We start from the raw sequence: 15,345 nt of genomic DNA on the forward strand, positions 1-15,345 counted from the left end.
TTTAGCCCTCAATGTTTCACCTGAATACTTCAGAGTTCCGTTGTTACCTGATTTTCCTTTCCCATTTAACAATTCCCCTAGGGTAATTCATTTAACCAAGAACACTTAAACCTAGGCTTAAACCACCGTTCTGACAACGACATTATTTTATCTGTCAATGACTGTTGCTGATACCACAGTCATGACAAAGCATAAGACTGACCCATACCTGATAGAGGCCGCGCGACCGTCTAACATGTTTGGTGCTGGAATTCTCAACAGACATGGACCCTCAAGATTCCTCACTGATCTTACAGAATGAGTTAATCATTCTCTAATTTCCACAACAGAAGAACGAGCGGTACTGATCAGATACCTCTCCTTGTCTGTCATCAAAATCAAAGACCTCATCCTGTCCATGATGAATCTATATTCTCTCTACTACTATCTGTTCTCTTAAATTTAACCCTATTCGTACTATCATTGACAGCACTCTCCATCCGTAACATAAACCCATGAGTCTAAAATTCCCCATTTAATTTCAGAAAAGTTGTTGTCGATGTCATACTCCCTCTTTTGCTATTGCCATCGTATCACTAATCCCTTCCAAAGTTACCATTAAAGTAGTTGACTTAATTGCTGTATCAACCCTAATTACTTCTAGTGCAAAAGTTCCCATTATCCTCTGTGTATTATCTACTGTTGGAGTGACTACTATAACATATTCTTCCTGAACTCCTTCGGTGACTGCGGAAGCTTTAACAGATTTAAAATCTTCCATTATAGGCATCAATCAATCAATTTTATTTTATATAGCCCTTCATACATCAGCTGATATCTCGAAGTGCTGTACAGAAACCCAGCCTAAAACCCCAAACAGCTAGTGATGCAGGTGTAGAAGCACGGTGGCTAGGAAAAACTCCCTAGAAAGGCCAAAACCTAGGAAGAAACCTAGAGAGGAACCAGGCTATGAGGGGTGGCCAGTCCTCTTCTGGCTGTGCCGGGTGGAGATTATAACAGAACCATGCCAAGATGTTCAAAAATGTTCATAAGTGACAAGCATGGTCAAATAATAATCAGGAATAAATCTCAGTTGGCTTTTCATAGCCGATCATTAAGAGTTTAAAAACAGCAGGTCTGGGACAGGTAGGGGTTCCATAACCGCAGGCAGAACAATTGAAACTGGAATAGCAGCAAGGCCAGGCGGACTGGGGACAGCAAGGAGTCACCACGGCCGGCAGTCCCGACGTATGGTCCTAGGGCTCAGGTCTCTCAGTTGGCAATTCATATCCGATCATTAAGAGTCGAAAACAGCAGGTCTGGGACAGGTAGGGGTTTCGTAACCGCAGGCAGAACAGTTGAAACTGGAACAGCAGCAAGGCCAGGCGGACTGGGGACAGCAAGGTGTCAGCATGCCCGATAGTCCCGACGTATGGTCCCAGGGCTCAGGTTCTCAGAGAGAAAGAGAGAACGAGAGAATTAGAGAGAGCATACTTAAATTCACACAGGACACTGGATAAGACAGGAGAAGTACTCTAGGTATAACCAACTGACCCCAGCCCCCCGACACATAAACTACTGCAGCATAAATACTGGAGGCTGAGACAGGAGCGGTCCGGAGACACTGTGGCCCCATCCGAAGAAACCCCCGGACAGGGCCAAACAGGAAGGATATAACCCCACCCACTCTGCCAAAGCACAGCCCCCGCACCACTAGAGGGATATCCTCAACCACCAACTTACAATCCTGAGACAAGGCCGAGTATAGCCCACAAAGGTCTCCACCACAGCACAAACCAAGGGGGGGGGGGCGCCAACCCAGACAGGAAGATCACGTCAGTAACTCAACCCACTCAAGTGACGCACCCCTCCCAGGGACGGCATGAAAGAGCACCAGCAAGCCAGTGACTCAGCCCCTGTAACAGGGTTAGAGGCAGAGAATCCCAGTGGAGAGAGGGGAACCGGCCTGGCAGAGACAGCAAGGGCGGTTCGTTGCTCCAGAGCCTTTCCGTTCACCTTCACACTCCTGGGCATCACTTTATGAATTACATAGCCTTTTAACCAATAATTCTTAGCCGGAACAACTTCTAATGCTTGCCCTAGAGAAGTACACATATATTCTCCCTGACCTTTCTCTGTAACATTACGCCAAATAAGTGAACAGTCACTCCTAACCTCTTCCACTTCATATCGTTGTACAACCTATCCCTCCTTTGACTAGGTGCAACAGCTTCTACTCCTGGTCCTGATAACAATACTTATTCTCCATAATTATCTCTCCATATGGGAGGAACGTCCCCATCCTAAACCTAATAAGTATTGTTTCCCCTAACATTGGTGCTGTATTGGTTCCCTTATAATCAAATGCGATATATTTATGGCTTTAATAACTATCAATGTTGAAAGAGTTAAATTGCTTCTCACTGTTGTTATAATAGACTGAAGTGTTAATGTCCTTATTTACTCCTAGTTTTTCCCCGAAGAAAAAAGTTGTCTTTGCTTGTACTTCCATCTATCACCACTAGTGTCACTTTTTCCCCAAATCTCAGTCCTTTCTCTAATCCCTGACTTTCAAACTTTTTGATTACAGAAAATACACCTATAATTACCTTGATCTTCCTACTCTACAGTGTCCTTCACCATTGTTCTCTCTCTTACTACTAACTTTGAAACTTAGCTTACTGTCTCAGAGTTCCTTCAACCCTAATCTACTCCTAACTTATTTTAGTCCAATCTTTTCTCTCATAACATTTAAAACGTTTTCCCCTGATTTATTCACAAAATCCCTTACCACCAAATTTTTAGAATATGTGATTGGGAAAGTTCCCCACCTGCTTCTGACTCATTACACACAGACTTGGCAAAACGACTAAACACCTTTTAGCCTAGCCTGAAATCCCTTAGTGTAAGAATGTAACCCAGAATAATAGTCACCCCTTTTAACTTTATTTTTCCAGACAGATTGTCTAATAGACAGAACAATAGATTATCATCCTTCCTATGATATTATCTTTTTTAAGCAAATGATTCCCAAAAACCCAGTCGTCTAGTGTACATCTTATTGTACAATTCAATTTAAACAATGCATCTCTTCCCAACACTGCCATAACAGTATCTTCTAATATTAGTATGTCTATTTTGATTTCTCTTTGATTTTTATAGCAGAGCTCCATTGATTCCCTAACTTCAATTGTTAGCTATTTTCTCTTCTTCTCTAATCGATTCTCTCAGCTGACACCCCCCTTCGTCTCTTCTAGGCACTAACAGGTGATCTTCACTTGCTCCTTTATCTTCCTCTGTTGTTTTCTCCTGGCGCATTTCCATCCCAGGTAAAGTAACCAATCTGTCCACAATTATAACAGTCTTCTGAAAGTTGCTGGAAGTGTAGCTGAAATCTTCCTCCTTCTTCTATTTCTTCTTTGTTCTTCTCCAATTCTTGGGATCCTCTCAGCAGTTTCTCCTCTTCTGTATCTTCAGCGTCTCGAGCTGTTCCTCTAGCTCTCTTACCTCTCCCAAAGTCGTCGCTTCCTCCCGGCCTGATACGCCTCGGTCTATATCTCCTATTTCTTCTTTGCCAGTCATTGTAGGATAAAATCCTCTTGAACATAAAGCACCCTTAATCTCCAAATCTTCATCGCTTTCTTCATCAGAACTCGAATCTCTTGTCTCCTTCTTCGTTCAACTTTCATCAGAGATCAAATCTCGTGTATCCTTCTTCGTTTCTCTCTTGCCAACTTCCTTCTGATCACAGAGTCATATCCACCCATAACCTCTTCATCATCACTCTCATCTTCATCATCCTCATCTTCTTTAACCTCACTCTTCTCTTCCATACATCACATTTTCTTCCTTCTGGAGTTCTGGATTCATCTTCATCGTCGTTTCTGCTTGTCCTCTATCTATTATTCGTCTTCATCTCTGATGCCATAATCACCCTGCTGGATGATCACTGAAAGCTGAGGATAAACATCCCTAAGCTGTACTTTTTCTTCTCGTAAGGTGGGTGTCTTTTTGCTGAATCCGTATGTGAGAAAGGTGTACTAACTTCTGCCATTAGTTTTCCTAACACTACTTTCTAACCCTACTTTAATTAAAGGATTACTATTTTTCCCCTATATCAATCGGTGTAATCACCTTCATCTAGCCTTGCTGTCCTTTCTCCCCATTGTAACAACTCTTTTATATTCCTTTACTATGAATTATTTTATTTTAGACTGTATAGCCTATGGCTTCCCCCCTTAAATTATTAATATAACCCTAACAACCCCAAATGTTTTATTTATTTTTCCCCTCCCCCAAAAATAAAATAAAATAAAATATGAATATTAAAAAATTCAATTAAATGCCTTATTCAAAAACCATTTAATTAAAAATTAAAAACCAATTAAAAACTTAATTAAAAATTATGAATAATTTAAAACCAATTTTTTATTCCTATATCACCAATTTATCAATTAGTGTTGGCTATCTTACCACAACCCATCAACTGCAAGTAAATGCAAGTTAGTCATCTTCAGACTAAAATACCCATAAACAAAGCCTGTAACCCCTTGCTCTATAACCCCTAATTATCATAAATTTACAGAAGAATGTCAGTCTTCGATTCCCAACACATCTGTAATCAAACCCCAGTGATACACAGAGCTTCCAAAATGCAATTTTTAATGAAATAGTATTTGCCAAGCCTATGTAAAATTGTCATAACATCACATATCTTGTAACAGTCTCAAAACCTTATTTTTTGACTTGATCCTCTGCCGCGTCACGTGATCACTTCCTGTATCTCCTCGCTCCCCTCTCTCCTGTCTCTCATGACAAGGGACAAAGACACAGAAACAGCTTTTAGTAGTTAATGCAACCACTGAGTATTTCCAACCATTCAATATTCGTTCGTTCTACATTATTCACTCTAAGACTAAACTCAGAACTAAATAGATCGCTCAAAAACATTTTTATTTTATTTTAATCCGTCATTTAATTATTTAATTCATTATACTTCGCCAACATATATTTAATGTATAAATTCAATAGATCACAAAACAAGTTTCATCTTTAACCATCGCCGATGTAACAACTAGAATATTCGTGTTAAAATTTCTCCTCTGTCTGTCTATTTTCTCCGTCTCCCTGCAGCCCCCAGATGGGACCTATGACCCTAACCAACCATTTTGTTTTGTAGGCTGAGCACAACCGCATGTCGTAGTTTTAGTGCCGTAAACCAAAACGTGTCCTAATCTCGTGTCATAAACTCCCTCTTTCTGTAGTGTAGTGTCGCAAAATTAAACGCATGCGCACAGCCATTCAAAAATCCCTTTTCACCGTGGAAGGAAGATTTTCTACTCCCTCCCCCATAGTCAGAATAACACTCCAGCTGTAACTCCCGTTTCCCCCTTATAGTCAAACAACATTTAACAGCGCTCACAAAACATATAACCTGACTTAAACACAGAGACAAATTTAAGAGACTTTAATCCATCGCAATGGAGTCTCTAAGGATACATTAGCATGTAGCACACAACACAATTAGCATTTAGCATTAGCCTTAGGTACACTGTGACACAAAACACATTTAGCATTCAGCATTAGCCTTAGCCACGAGGTACAATGTGACACAACACACATTTAGCATTCAGCATTAGCCTTAGCCTTTAGCTAACTGCGGCTTACCCAGCCCTAAGTAACCTGCACTGCACTATCAATTTTAAACATATTTATCCTACCGTTTTTGCTACCGGGACTAATGAGCATTACACCGAGAAATTAGACCCAATCAAACATCCCGTCGGACGAAAGTCAAATCATAATCGTGTTATGTAGGCGTGTTTTTCATGTTTTCAATGTTGTATTATAGTAGGCCTAAGGTTATTTCATCATGGAGAATGTTTATACTTAAGAAATATTTGACATTGTATGACTATCATTATAATGCTGTTTTACCATTATTTACTCTCTCTCTCTCTCACACACACACACACACTCACAGACACACACACACACACAGACACACACACACATATCCCCCCCCCCACACACACACACACACACACACACACACACACTCACTGTGCAGTAATTAGAATCTATAGAGCAGCTTTAAGTGATACAGTCTACTGTCTGTTCTCCCCTCCTCTGCCTCTCTCCATTACTTTCTCTGTCTTCTGTTGCTGTCTCTCTTGTCTCCCCTCTTCTGTTGCTGTCTCTCTTGTCTCCCCCCTTCTGTTGCTGTCTCTCTTGTCTGCCCTCTTCTGTTGCTGTCTCTCTTGTCTCCCCTCTTCTGTTGCTGTCTCTCTTGTCTACCCTCTTCTGTTGCTGTCTCTCTTGTCTCCCCCCTTCTGTTGCTGTCTCTCTTGTCTCCCCTCTTCTGTTGCTGTCTCTCTTGTCTGCCCTCTTCTGTTGCTGTCTCTCTTGTCTGCCCTCTTCTGTTGCTGTCTCTAATGTCTCCCCTCTTCTGTTGCTGTCTCTCTTGTCTGCCCTCTTCTGTTGCTGTCTCTCTTGTCTCCCCTCTTCTGTTGCTGTCTCTCTTGTCTCCCCTCTTCTGTTGCTGTCTCTCTTGTCTGCCCTCTTCTGTTGCTGTCTCTCTTGTCTCCCCTCTTCTGTTGCTGTCTCTCTTGTCTGCCCTCTTCTGTTGCTGTCTCTCTTGTCTCCCTATTCTGTTGCTGTCTCTCTTGTCTCCCCTCTTCTGTTGCTGTCTCTCTTGTCTGCCCTCTTCTGTTGCTGTCTCTCTTGTCTCCCCTCTTCTCTTGCTGTCTCTCTTGTCTGCCCTCTTCTGTTGCTGTCTCTCTTGTCTCCCCTCTTCTGTTGCTGTCTCTCTTGCCTCCCCTCTTCTGTTGCTGTCTCTCTTGCCTCCCCTCTACTGTTGCTGTCTCTCTTGTCTACCCTCTTCTGTTGCTGTCTCTAATGTCTCCCCTCTTCTGTTGCTGTCTCTCTTGTCTGCCCTCTTCTGTTGCTGTCTCTCTTGTCTCCCCTCTTCTGTTGCTGTCTCTCTTGTCTCCCCTCTTCTGTTGCTGTCTCTAATGTCTCCCCTCTTCTGTTGCTGTCTCTCTTGTCTGCCCTCTTCTGTTGCTGTCTCTCTTGTCTCCCCTCTTCTGTTGCTGTCTCTCTTGTCTCCCCTCTACTGTTGCTGTCTCTCTTGTCTGCCCTCTTCTGTTGCTGTCTCTCTTGTCTCCCCTCTTCTGTTGCTGTCTCTCTTGTCTGCCCTCTTCTGTTGCTGTTTCTCTTGTTGACCCTCTTCTGTTGCTGTCTCTCTTGTCTGCCCTCTTCTGTTGCTGTCTCTCTTGTCTGCCCTCTTCTGTTGCTGTCTCTCTTGTCTGCCCCCTTCTGTTGCTGTCTCTCTTGTCTCCCCTCTTCTGTTACTCTCTCTCTTGTCTCCCCCCTTCTGTTGTTGTCTCTCTTGTCTGCCCTCTTCTGTTGCTGTTTCTCTTGTCTGCCCTCTTCTGTTGCTGTCTCTCTTGTCTGCCCCCTTCTGTTGCTGTCTCTCTTGTCTCCCCTCTTCTGTTGCTGTCTCTCTTGTCTGCCCTCTTCTGTTGCTGTCTCTCTTGTCTCCCCTCTTCTGTTGCTGTCTCTCTTGCCTCCCCTCTTCTGTTGCTGTCTCTCTTGTCTGCCCTCTTCTGTTGCTTTCTCTCTTGTCTCCCCCCTTCTGTTGCTGTCTCTCTTGTCTCCCCTCTTCTGTTGCTGTCTCTAATGTCTCCCCTCTTCTGTTGCTGTCTCTCTTGTCTGCCCTCTTCTGTTGCTGTCTCTCTTGTCTGCCCTCTTCTGTTGCTGTCTCTCTTGTCTCCCCTCTTCTGTTGCTGTCTCTCTTGTCTGCCCCCTTCTGTTGCTGTCTCTCTTGTCTCCCCCCTTCTGTTGCTGTCTCTCTTGTCTCCCCTCTTCTGTTGCTGTCTCTCTTGTCTCCCCTCTTCTGTTGCTGTCTCTCTTGTCTGCCCTCTTCTGTTGCTGTCTCTCTTGTCTACCCTCTTCTGTTGCTGTCTCTCTTGTCTCCCCTCTTCTGTTGCTGTCTCTCTTGTCTGCCCTCTTCTGTTGCTGTCTCTCTTGTCTCCCCTCTTCTGTTGCTGTCTCTCTTGTCTACCCTCTTCTGTTGCTGTCTCTCTTGTCTCCCCTCTTCTGTTGCTGTCTCTCTTGTCTGCCCTCTTCTGTTACTGTCTCTTGTCTACACTCTGTGTCTTGTCTGGTGACTGTGTCTTGTCTGTTGCTGTCTGTGTCTTGTCTGTTGCTGTCTCAGGTTCCAGTTTGTTACTGTCTCCTGTGTCTATATCCTGTTCTTCTATTGCTGTCTTTGTGTCGTGTCTGGTGTCTCTCTCCATCATATCCTATTATTCTGTTGCTGTCTCTGTGTCTTGTCTGGTGTCTCTCTCCATCACATCCTATTCTTCTGTTGCTGTCTCTGTGTCTTGTCTGGTGTCTCTCTCCATCATGTCATATTATTCTATTGCTGTCTCTGTTTCTTGTCTGGTGTCTCTCTCCATCATATCCTATTCTTCTGTTGCTGTCTCTGTCACTTGTCTGGTGTCTCTCTCCATCATATCCTATTATTCTGTTGCTGTCTCTGTGTCTTGTCTGGTGTCTCTCTCCATCATATCCTATTCTTCTGTTGCTGTCTCTGTGTCTTGTCTGGTGTCTCTCTCCATCATATCCTATTCTTCTGTTGCTGTCTCTGTGTCTTGTCTGGTGTCTCTCTCCATCATATCCTGTTCTTCTGTTGCTGTCTCTGTGTCTTGTCTGGTGTCTCTCTCCATCGTATCATATTCTTCTGTTGCTGTCTCTATGTCTTGTCTGGTGTCTCTCTCCATCATATCATATTCTTCTGTTGCTGTCTCTGTGTCTTGTCTGGTGTCTCTCTCCATCATGTCATATTCTTATGTTGCTGTCTCTGTGTCTTGTCTGGTATCTCTCTCCATCATATCCTATTCTTCTGTTGCTGTCTCTGTGTCTTGTCTGGTGTCTCTCTCCATCATATCATATTCTTCTGTTGCTGTCTCTATGTCTCTCCATCACCAGAAATATTGGTGAGGGTTAGTCGCCATGGAGACACCTTCCTGAAAACAATGACTCCATACTTTGCTGAAACCTGTTCTGCCAGTTCATGTCCTTTAAGATGAATGTTGGAATGTTCCAATGTGGTTACCCAAAAAGATGCCAAGATAGATCACACATCCATAACTTGTTTCCTGCTTGTAGAAGGCCGCGTTTACAGGAATCCTTTTCTCTAATTATAGGTCATATGATTTAATGAGAATATTTTTCTGGAGTGAGAGTTTAATGCAAGTCAAGGTGTCCTTGGATGAATGTCAACAAGATTTATAACCAGCATTGTTTAATTAACTGTTGTAATAAATAAATACAATATTTTTAAATGTATTGTCACAGACACCGGATAGATGCAGTGAAATGTGTTGTTTTACAGGGTCATAGTAGTACGGCGCCCCCTGGAGCAAATCAGGTGTAAGTGCCTTGCTTAAGGGCACAGACAGAATTTTACCTTGACGGCTCAGGTTTTCGAACCAGCAACCTTTCAGTTACTGTCCCCACTAGGTAATCTTACCATACCAGTTCACACCCTAACAGAAGACACGGTTCAAGTGCTCAAATGTAGTCCATGAAGAGGTATTAGGATTATGTGCACAGCTATTCTGCCGTACAATTGTAAACTGCTGCTACACATTTGGTCAAAGATGAGTTAAGACCTAAATCAGGCTTCGTAGTATCTGTTATATCTTGTGACAAAGTGTCCTGGTTCAATTATCTTCTGTTTCAGAGAAAATGGAGGGTCAGATTTGCTGTAACTACACAATCCCAGTAAAAACCAAGGAAACAGCAGTAAGTGAGGTTACTGCCATCTGGCTTTGTTCCACCATGTTCTACTGCAGTTAATACGGTTTTCCTTGGTATTCTATCAGGCTCTGAGTTCAGGCCATCCCGACCATGACACTCACCCTCACACATTCCATGAGACAGCCAGTGATCCAGTTATCACCAGAATAAAACATGGCACAATCACGCAGAAATATTATGGTTTAACTCGCATTGAAATGCAAATACCCAGATAATGGTAAGAAATTTAGCAAACAAAATATTGAAACGCTCGCTAACATAAAGAAAAGGACAGCATTGATATTAATACAAAGTCACATAAGTATAAACATTCTCTGTGATGAAATAGTTCTTACCTTATCGATAAAAAAAGCTTGAGGGTTGCTACAATACAACATTCAAAACATGAAAACACAACTACACAACACCATTAAAAACCACAAGAAAGCTGGATAAACACATTTAGATTTTTTAGATACTGCACTTTGCTTTTGCAGGACCCATACAGCTGTTTAAGGTCATACAAAGGCAGAGTGCAGTATCAGCATTTTAGGGGTCATAGTTCAGATCAGTGGTCATAATAAGATGATACATCAGTGCATTTACACTTATCTACCTACGACATATTTGGCTGAACAGCAAAAACAACTTTAAAGCCTTTTTAAAACTGTTTTCTAGTTGATGCTCTTTGCCTTTGTAGGGCCGTTTATTCAAGCAGTCAACGGACAACAACTCTTAATGCAATCACGGGGAAAACACTTTTGAAAGCAGTTTTGACCTTTGTTAAAAAAAGAGGGGGATCCAAGCTTTCCATTGATAACACGTTTATTTCTATACTCTTACAATTGCGCTAATGCATTGTTTTAAAAATACAGTTACAACCGGAGTATCAAGCATGGTTTAGGAACATTCACAACAGAGCTCTTAAAGGGGCAACAGCATCTTAAAACCGGAGTATCAAGCATGGTTTAGGAACATTTGCAACAGAGCTCTTAAAGGTGCAACGGCATCTTAAAACCGGAGTATCAAGCATGGTTTAGGAACATTTGCAACAGAGCTCTTAAAGGGGCAACGGCATCTTAAAACCGGAGTATCAAGCATGGTTTAGGATCATTCACAACAGAGCTCTTAAAGGGGCAATGGCATCTTAAAAGGGCAACTTTGTAATAGAAACCCCCCCAACAACAATTCTGAGTGAATAATAATAATAATAATAATAATAATAATAATAATAATAATAATAATAATAATAATAATAATAATCAGGAAGTGATGTCCAATGGGGTAAATGCAGATGGACAAACCCCATGCTTCATTTATAGCCACTATGCTGCATCCGTTGGGCTACAGGTGATCATGCTTATTGCTAATAGCACATCTGGTAATAGACCATGAATATAGGATATATGGTTCAATATGTTAAAATCATTTACCATCTGATAATAGACCATGCATATAGGCTATATGGTTCAATATGTTAAAATCATTTACCATCTGATAATAGACCATGCATACAGGCTATATGGTTCAATATGTTAAAATCATTTACCATCTGATAATAGACCATGCATACAGGCTATATGGTTCAATATGTTAAAATCATTTAACATCTGATAATAGACTATGCATACAGGCTATATGGTTCAATATGTTAAAATCATTTAACATCTGATAATAGACCATGCATACAGGCTGTATGGTTCAATATGTTAAAATCATTTACCATCTGATAATAGACCATGCATACAGGCTATATGGTTCAATATGTTAAAATCATTTACCATCTGATAATAGACCATGAATACAGGATATATGGTTCAATATGTTAAAATCATTTACCATCTGATAATAGACCATGCATACAGGCTATATGGTTCAATATGTTAAAATAATTTACCATCTGATAATAGACCATGCATACAGGCTATATGGTTCAATATGTTAAAATCATTTAACATCTGATAATAGACCATGAATACAGGATATATGGTTCAATATGTTAAAATCATTTACCATCTGATAATAGACCATGCATACAGGCTATATGGTTCAATATGTTAAAATCATTTACCATCTGATAATAGACCATGCATACAGGATATATGGTTCAATATGTTAAAATCATTTACCATCTGATAATAGACCATGAATACAGGATATATGGTTCAATATGTTAAAATCATTTAACATAATCTTTACCAATATCTTATTGGGCTCATTCATGGAGGTGGAAATGATATTTTAGATGGTGTCAGCATCATTGTATTTTCATTCATTCTGGAGTAGAACTGCCTTTGTCTTGTCACCAGAACTGAGCTTCTTAGAACTGAGCTTCTCAAGAAGTTTCCCCAGGAGCACCCTGGGAACCCTGGGCAAGGGGACTGGAATTGGTCAAATTTGCAGTTTAATACATTTACAGAAAATGATCCTCTTTTCCTAAAAGCATGACGGTCATGACTTGTTTACATGAAAGGGGAGATTAATTTAGCACAAGACAATCAATCTGAGGTCAACGTAAGTATATATTTTTTGCTTTAACCCCTGAGATTAAGCTGTTCTAGTGTAACGTTAATAACGATGGTTTTGGGGAGCTGCTCAGAGATTTAACGACGCTCCTACAAAGGTTCTAACGATGAACTTAGCCTTAATATGCTTTTGGGAAAATGGATCCTGGATGAGACCATCTGCTAAATAACTAAAATGTCAAATGTAAGGTTTTAAACACAAATATCATATTACTGTATTTTTGGAAAACATTTTTTAAGTATTGATTTTACAAATATTATATTTGTACAGTTCTTTATTAAAAATGTAGTTATTTTTTTCATTTGACTGTGTAAAACCTAGCAGTACTACTTATTTCTCTGAGAGTGAGGCAGACATATATTTGATTATTTGTCTATCTGAAATGAAAGCATCAAATGATAGATTTTAAACAAATACATGTCTGTCATTGAACAACCCCATACCATGATTAGATAGTGAAAAAACACACCAATCTCTTTCATAATTTCTTTAAACAATAAAGGCTAATTTACCAAAACTTCTGAAAAGTGATATGTAGCGTTTTGGAATGAAACTCTTCTCATGTTTCCCCATCTGAGCTCAGAGTAGATGAGAGACTGAGGGGCGGTTTCCCAGACAGAGTTTGATTGAAGTCAGGACCAGGTAAATTCTACTTAAGTATCTCCCCAATATCCCCACACGTCTTATTACCTGTTCTGTCTGTGTCACGTATACTCCCTTTCCGGCATTCCAGGTCACCAGTCTGCTCATTATTACGCACACCTGTCACCATCGTTACGCCCCCTGCGACCAATCAGACTCCCCTGGACTCCATCCCCTTCCTGATTACCTCCCCTATATCAGTCACTCCCTTTGGTTCCTTCCCCAGGCGTTATTGATTCTGTTTCAGTGTTTCATGTCTGTACGCTACTCCTGTTTCTTGTTTTGTTCTATGTATTATTAAAATCACTTCCGGTACTTGCTTCCTGACTCCCAGCATACACGTTGCAGTCTGGCTGTAGCAGGCTGCCTAGTAAATTAAATGTCTTTGGCCCCATTACACTAAAACATGTAGGCACAATGTTGTCCTCATCCATGTCAGTTGCAAGAACAAAATATTCAAACCGTTCTGGAAATGAGCTCCACTGCTCAATACTTTCATCAAACTGTCCAATGTTTCCAACAATTCCAGCCATTTTTCATTTCTCAATAGGCTCCTGATTGTCACTCACTTCAATATTGTCCTCAACCACAGCAATATTTTCCTCAGTCACGTGATCTTCATTCACTTCACTCACTGACGTTTCCTCCTAAGTTCGCTCATTTAGCAGTTTTAATTAAAAAGTTCATCTTCACAGCTGAATAAATGTCCTTTTCTTTAATCACTGTATGTTCCTCCCTTTTTAATCAAGTTGTTTTCCCGCTCCGACGTCCGTCTCCAGTCCTTTTCTGCCGTCCATGACGATGTTAACTCTCTTTCTTAGCTAGCTCGACTATGCACTTGCCTCTGCTATCAATACACTGTGCTAACATTAGCCTAGACTGGACCACAGAAAATAACAGTTTTAAACAGTTGTAAAAACCCACTTCTTCCAGACAGAATAGTTCCTGTAGATTCAGACTTACTCATCACCAATCTGTTGTTATGTCTCGTGGGTTTCATAACCACGTCTGTATAACAATTCAATAATGATGAGACAGGAGACAGGAATCAGTTCAACCATTTATCTGGAACGTGATCATCTCAACACATACAAACCCCCATGATGCTCTGCAGCACAACCCCAATATACAACAAATACATACATAAGTAAATGGAAACTAAACAAAACTCATAGAGGAATTTAAATGTTCAGTTGTAGAAAGTAGGGCCATGGGATAGGGTCAGAAAGGTCAGTATGTTTGATAACTGGTTACAGAGGTGACATAACAAGCATAAGGTCCATTATAACACAGTGAAGTAGAGGTGGGAGCTAAAAGCAGACATGGACAGTGAGACGGTGTGAGGAGGTCAGGGGTGAAACACTAGATCAGGACAGGTAGAAATGGCAGGGCTGGAAATAGACACAGAGACACATTCTGATCATGGCTCAGACCTGACCTGAGACACCCAAACAGAAGATGCCATAGCAAAGTCCTGTCCAGTAGGCTATATGGGATTTCCTTTCATCAAAATCCAACACAAGGAAATGTGTCCCGTGTGTGTGTGTGTGTGTGTGTGTGTGTGTGTCCAGTGTGTGAGAGTGTGTCCAGTGTGTGTGTGTGTGTTCAATGTTTGTGTCCAGTGTGTGTGTGTGTCCAGTGTGTGTGCCCAGTGTGTGTGTGTGTGTGTCTAGAGTGTGTGTGTGTGTGAGTCCTGTGTGTGTGTGTGTGTCCAGTGTGTGTGTCCAGTGTGTGTGTGTGTGTGTGTGTTCAGTGTGTGTGTGTGTGTCCAGTGTGTGTGTGTGTTCAGTGTGTGTGTGTCCAGTGTGTGTGTTCAGTGTGTGTGTGTCCAGTGTGTGTGTGTGTGTGTCCAGTGTGTGTGTTCAGTGTGTGTGTGTGTGTGTGTGTGTCCAGTGTGTGTGTGTGTGTGTGTGTGTGTTCAGTGTGTGTGTGTCCAGTGTGTTTGTCCAGTGTGTGTGTGTGTGTCCAGTGTGTGTGTGTGTGTGTGTGTGTGTCCAGTGTGTGTGTGTGTGTGTGTGTGTGTGTGTTCAGTGTGTGTGTGTGTGTCTAGTGTGTGTGTGTGTGTGTGTTCGTCCAGTGTGTGTGTGTGTGTTAAGTGTGTGTGTTCAGCGTGTGTGTCCAGTGTGTGTGTGTCCAGTGTGTGTGTGTTTGTGTTCAGTGTGTGTGTGTGTCCAGTGTGTGTGTCTAGTGTGTGTGTGGGTGTGTCCAGTGTTTGTGTGTGTTCAGTTTGTTTGTGTTCAGTGTGTGTGTGTGTGTGTCTAGTGTGTGTGTGTGTGTGTTCAATGTATGTGTGTGTGTCCAGTGTGTGTTTGTTCCCAGTGTATGTGTGTGTGTCCAGTGTGTGTGTGTGTGTGTTTGTCCAGTGTGTGTGTTCAGTGTGTGTGTGTGTAT

Source organism: Coregonus lavaretus, assembly GCF_964263955.1.
Source record: "Coregonus lavaretus genome assembly, contig: HAP1_SCAFFOLD_1419, whole genome shotgun sequence".
Taxonomy (NCBI): Eukaryota; Metazoa; Chordata; class Actinopteri; order Salmoniformes; family Salmonidae; genus Coregonus; species Coregonus lavaretus.